This window comes from Bufo gargarizans, chromosome 6, assembly GCF_014858855.1.
Source record: "Bufo gargarizans isolate SCDJY-AF-19 chromosome 6, ASM1485885v1, whole genome shotgun sequence".
Lineage (NCBI taxonomy): Eukaryota > Metazoa > Chordata > Amphibia > Anura > Bufonidae > Bufo > Bufo gargarizans.
In genome coordinates this window covers 223,927,803-223,933,921 of record NC_058085.1, presented here as the reverse complement: position 1 = coordinate 223,933,921, position 6,119 = coordinate 223,927,803, and positions in this window count along the sequence as shown.

The following is a 6,119-nucleotide window of genomic DNA, read 5'->3' as shown; positions in this document are numbered from 1 at the left end:
GGGAGCAGGTCACCTCCTATTGCGTCCCTAACGCTGACCCTGTCTCCTGTCTGTATGAGCCGACCTTGGTGGTAGGAGGGCTCATGCGCTGGAACCTAATAGTCCCTGCCAGCCCTCAGTATGGCCCTGAACCAAGCAGCAGGGTAAGACAACCCACTCCTCCTAGGCACGGAGGAGCCGGAGTCTCACTGGCCAAGCAGCATGAAGATGGAGAACATAAAAAGGAGTATGGACATGACAGGTGAATCCAAACAGTTCCACACAAACCTGCCACAGCCTTGCTGACTGGAACCCGTGCTCTGAAAATGCTGTCCACACAGTCAAAGGTAAACAGCACACACATGAAGACACACAGGGACCAGGACATCCATAGCTGCACAAAAAACCAAAGACACAGGACATCAACAAAACATCAAGGTAATGGGTTTATCACCGGAAGGGTGGCCCTTACAAGAAGGACGGTTACAGGGTAACAGGAGGACGACTCCAGCAACATGCCTGGAGTACCCCACCAGAGAACTGATCTGGACTGAGACTTTATAGCCCTTGTAACCACACCCCACAGTCAGACACACCCAGTGACTCACACACACACTGGGAAGGGAGTTAACCCTTCCAGCACCAGGGAAGGGAAACACCAACTAAAGGGAAAGTGTCCAACACTAGAACACACTGTGGCTGTTGCCGCTGGCAATGACATGGGTGGCAACCGTGTCCTGGGAGACAGCCCGAAGGCCGTGACACTGCCACCACATGTACACACAACCAAACGTTTCCACGGGCAACCACAGTGCAGGAAAGGTGTCAATGCACACCACACATAAAACCAAGTGTACACATACACACACACCTAACAGAAAGGTTGCTAGGTGCAACCGCATGCCATGCAGCAAGCTGCCCAGCACCGCTCAGGCTGCTCTGCAGAAACCAACTCATACAACAGGTTGCCCGCGGCAACCACAAGTGAGGCCACACACCAGCGGCCCTCACCTGTGATTGAACAGCAAAACCAAACCGCAGGCAACCGCATGCGGTTGAGGAGTCACGGCCATGGCCGTGACAGTTACAGAACGTCTATTCAGAGATAAACCGACCGCCCAAGGACCTTTATAGTAAATGGGCGGTTGGGAAGTGGTTAAGTACCACCTGTATAGCACACTGACACTGATCACAGGACAGGGAATTAGAAGTCATATTTTCTATGCACCGAGTCTGACTCCCCTGGATCTCTACGTCCCTTCCTAGCAGACAGATGCAATTATCACAATCTTATAAATCTGCATCCCTATAAACTCTGTATCTGTTCAAATGAAAATTTATGTCAGACTTTATGAATTTCTTTGGTACTACCGTACTGCGACCCACTAAAAAGATGAAGAATTCCCCACTACTATGTATAGCTCCAACTACCTTACAGTAGTAGCTCTTAGCTTAGCTCTAGCACATTTTGGGCCTAACCCACAGTGTCAGCGGTATCACCAGATTCTTAAGCAGACATGCCCCTTGCTGTTCTGTGGGGGGTATGTCATGTAGTGCCCTAGAGCAGGGAGTACTTTGACATTTGTGGACATTTGCCTATATACCCTATGCAAAGTTAAAACTTCTAACTTTATTTCTCTTGAAAGGGTTAACTTATACTGTTTAATACTGTGTACCTGCATTTTATATGTTGTGATATATATGCTGTTCATTATCACTGTATTTATATGGCTCTGTGGAAAGGGTTAATGAATACTGACATACTGTTAGGACTTTGATTGAGAAGCTGGTAATTTTCCAAAGCTGCCATAGGGTTTAAAGAATACCATGTTTTGGAGGGAAAAACTCAGACTTGTTTACCACCATGTTTTGGAGAGAAAACCCCAGACTTGTTTACCAACCTGTTTTGGAGGGAAAAACCCACACTTGTTTACCACCAGAAGCAAACAGCCTTACTTTTTAAATGTCTGATTTTAGCTATGTTGTTATGTCTGGAAACTTGTTTTTGTCTGGAAAACCTGCTGTGTCATTGAGTATCATTGAAGCTTTAGGCCCCCTGCACACGATCAGGATTGCGTGTGGATTTTCCGCGCGGATTTGCGTGCGGAAAATCCGCACCGTAGGTCATGTACATTGTATTCTATGAGAATTTGAAATTCTCAATGCACACGATGCAGATTTTTTCCGCGCGGATTTAGACCTGCGGTGCGGATTTTAAAATCTGTGACATGTCAATTCATTTTTTTTTTCCTGACCGGATTTTCTTCATTCACTTAGTGAAATCCGCATGCGGAAAATCCGCACCGAATCCGTACCAAATCCGCACGCAAATCCGCATCAATTAATGCGGATTGACCACACAGATTTGCCTGCGAACACCTGCGGATTTCAGTGCGGATTCTCCGCACATGAATCCTGAACGTGTGCATGTAGCCTTAATGTAAGTCTATACCAAACGGGAGCTGAAACAATGTGTCTGTTTGTGCTGAGTTTGTCCACTCCACACCTCCCACTAGAAGTTTCTAGTCTAGCAAAAACTGTATATAAGGGGAGCAGTCAGGGCCCCTAGTGTGCTGCAGTTAGGAGGCTTGGAGGGGAGACTCATGCCAGCCTGCATGAGTGACCAGAAGAAGACGCTGAGATGGGGATGCTGAGCCACATACCATGGGTCACTAGCCACCTGGACCACTGAGCTACAGACCATGGGCCCTTGACCAGGATGCCAGCCTTCTGAGAGAGAGAGAGAGAGAGAGAGAGAGAGACAGCTATCTCAGGCATTTCCTCAGCATTAAACCCTTCTTCTGCCAGGGAGGAGACTGGAGAAGCCAGCCCAATGCCTCGCCTGTAATGTTTTGTACCTTAATTCTCCAATAAAGAAGCACACTGATTTACTGCAGACACTGACTCTCACGCGCGTTTTGCTCAGCCCCTTTGAAGAAGCTAAATGAAACGCGCGTCGGGGTGCGCTCACCAAGGCTCTAAGGTTTGTCCCCCATTACATGTTTAACTGGTGTTTACATGCCTGTTGGTGTTATTTGGGTTCCAGATGGATTTGGCACATGTGTGTGTCTTATGTTTTGATACTGACATTGTATATGATTCCCAATAACTACTGCAACTTGTTTTGTATGATATCACCTGTATGATTATTATAATGCTTGCTCTCCTTTGGCCTCCTGAGGAGATTTTTTATCTCCGCACTAATAGTATTATCAGGCCATTAGGAGGGGTGTATTAAGGGGGTACATTTATCCGGTGTATCTGGTGGGTCGCTGATTCGCAGCGCTACTGCATTACTGCTATTTATTTATTATATTAAAGGGTTTCTACCACCTCATTTTGACCTAATTAGCTCTCAGACACTAGCGATCTGCTAGTGTCTGATCTACCTAACCATGCTATTCAAAGACCTTTGTGTGGATCCGTTTCCCTAAACAACTTTTATTGATATGCTAATGAGCCTCTAGGTGCTATGGGGGCATCTTTTCAGCACCTAGAGGCTCGGTCTACTCACACTGTATGCCGCCCCGCTCGTCCGTCAAGCCCGCCGATCTCCTCTAGAATGCCATCCTCCATCTCAGCCAGCGGACGAATTCTCGCGCCTGCGCCATGTGCGTCTGTAATCGGCGCAGGCGCAGTGACTGTCTGAACATGGAGATGTCTGTGCAAGGAGTTTTTTTTGTAAAAAAAACTCCTTGTGTGCACTGGTGTAAAAACTATATGTAATAGTCCAGCCCAGCTCTACCTGCGGCCCTCCAGCTGTTGTCCAACTACAACTCCCAATATGCTGTGCTGTATTTTACTTGCTGTAGCCTGTCCAGGCATGCATGGAGTTGGAGTTTTGCTGCAGCTGGAGGGCCGCAGCTTCACCATCCCTGTTCTAGTATATGGCCAGTCAATGGTTCCCCGTCACCCACATTCTGGCACAATGTAGTGGGTCAGTATGCTCAATTTGCACTTGTTCCAATCTGGAAATGTATTTTAAATTCAAATGTTGGCCTACATTTGTGGTGCGGATTTGTGTTATAAAGTTGATATGGATATTGTCTACGTTGAAACATTATTGTGCTTGTGGGCTATTGCAGCACTGGCACATTATAGGTGATTGTATTTCTACAGTACCAGTATTGGGCACATAAATGGGACCCCTAATTCCGCCCACATTGTTTTCCCCTTGTTAATGGACGAGTATTGGGCACATAAATGGGACCCCTAATTCCGCCCACATTGTTTTCCCTTGTTAATGGACGAGTATGGGTGGGCACTATTGGGGCTTCTACAAGGGGCACGATATAGGTGAAAAAACGGCATTGCACAAATTCACTCTTCAAATCTTTTAATTCAGCCATTACAATAAACAAAGAAAATGGAATATTACAAGTTAAAGAAACAATCTTTGCAGCTGTAAAAAACTAAATAATATAAATTGATATGGCTGGCATTTGCCAAGGTAACTCCCCCTGTGGTGACATAAAATAAGCAGTGAAGTGGTCCCAAATGGCGGCACCATGTGTGGTCCCACGAACACCGTTGCAAATCTGACTCTCCATGGAATGGCTCAACGAATCCTCAAAATTGAAGCCATCCCTTTCTCTGACAAAATTGTGAAGAGCACATGCTGCCTTCACAGCCGAGATGGTGGTCTCCAATTTGAGATTTATGGGTGAGTGCAGAACTCGCCATTTGTTGGCTAATATGTTGAATGCGCATTCCACCACCCTCCGTGCTCTTGTCAGGCGATAATTAAAAACACATCGTGCAATGGAGAGACTACGGCTGGAATATGGCCTCATAAGATGCTCACCTAGAGCAAATGCCTTGTCACCAACAAAAACAAATGGCATAGATGGATAAGTGGTGCCAGGCAGTGTGGTGTTCCCGGGAAGGCCAAGGGCATTAGTACGGAGCATTTGACCAAAGTCAGAATGCCCAAAAACAGCAGAGTCAGAGCTGCTGCCATAGGAACCCACATTGATATAACGGAAACAATAGTTAGCATCACATACCGCAAAAAGAACAACAGAAAAGTATTTTTTATAATTATAGAATTGACTGCCACTCCTCATTGGCTTCAGAACGCGGATGTGTTTTCCGTCAATTGCTCCTACACAGTTCGGGAAATTGCATTTTTTTTAAAAAGTATCCGCAATTTTCAGCCACTCCTCCTTGTTTGGTTGGCCCATCACAACAGCATGAAGGACCTGCCAAATGGCGCTGCAGGTTTCCTTCACGATCACACTGGCTGTGGATTTCCTGATTTGGAAGGTGTAGTGAAGACTGATCAAAGATTGGCCTGTAGCTAAATAGCTGAAAAAAATGTGAGAAAATAAAGATAAAAATTAATGGATGTTATTTTTTTTTTATTATAGTAAACTTACTAAAAAGCAAGTGGAAGAGCCTCAAAGATGCCTTCATTCGTCATCGGCGCAAAGAGAAGGAACAGAGGAGCGGAGCTTCGCCAAGTGCACGGTCCAGCTATGTCCATGCGGAGGAAATGGCCTTTCTAATACCATGCACTGAAATGCGTAGGTTAGTCCAGGGCATACACATGCAGGAGAGGGTGTGGTATGACATGCATTCCCTTTCATATCTTGCACATACTTATGTATATTTTTATGTTCACAGCACCGATAGTAGCTGGTCGAAAAGACAACAGCAGGAGGAGGAAGAGGAGGAGGTCACCAGGGACAGTGAGGCCTGTGCGTCTACAGGGCCACTAAGTCCTCCTCCACCCGATCCCACCCCTCTATTCCAAACCCCCACACAGCCTGCCCCACCTGTCGTGGAACCCGAAAACATTCAGACTCACCGTCCAAAAAGGAAAAGAACAGATCGCCAGGAGGACCGGCTAATTGCACGCCCATCCACCACCCAAACTCACTAGTGATGCCCTTTTCTTACTAAGTTTGGAGGAAAAAATGCTGCAAGTTCACAGAAGTCGCATAACTGAAGCGAGGGATACCATAACAAGGACCCTAGACAGCTTCATTACACATTATGACATCACACAGCCCAACAATGCACCACAACATCCACCACAACATCCACCAACCACTCACACATACACATCACAAACATACCCACAAACTAACATACCACACCCTCACGACACATGGCACACACAACCACAATCATCATAC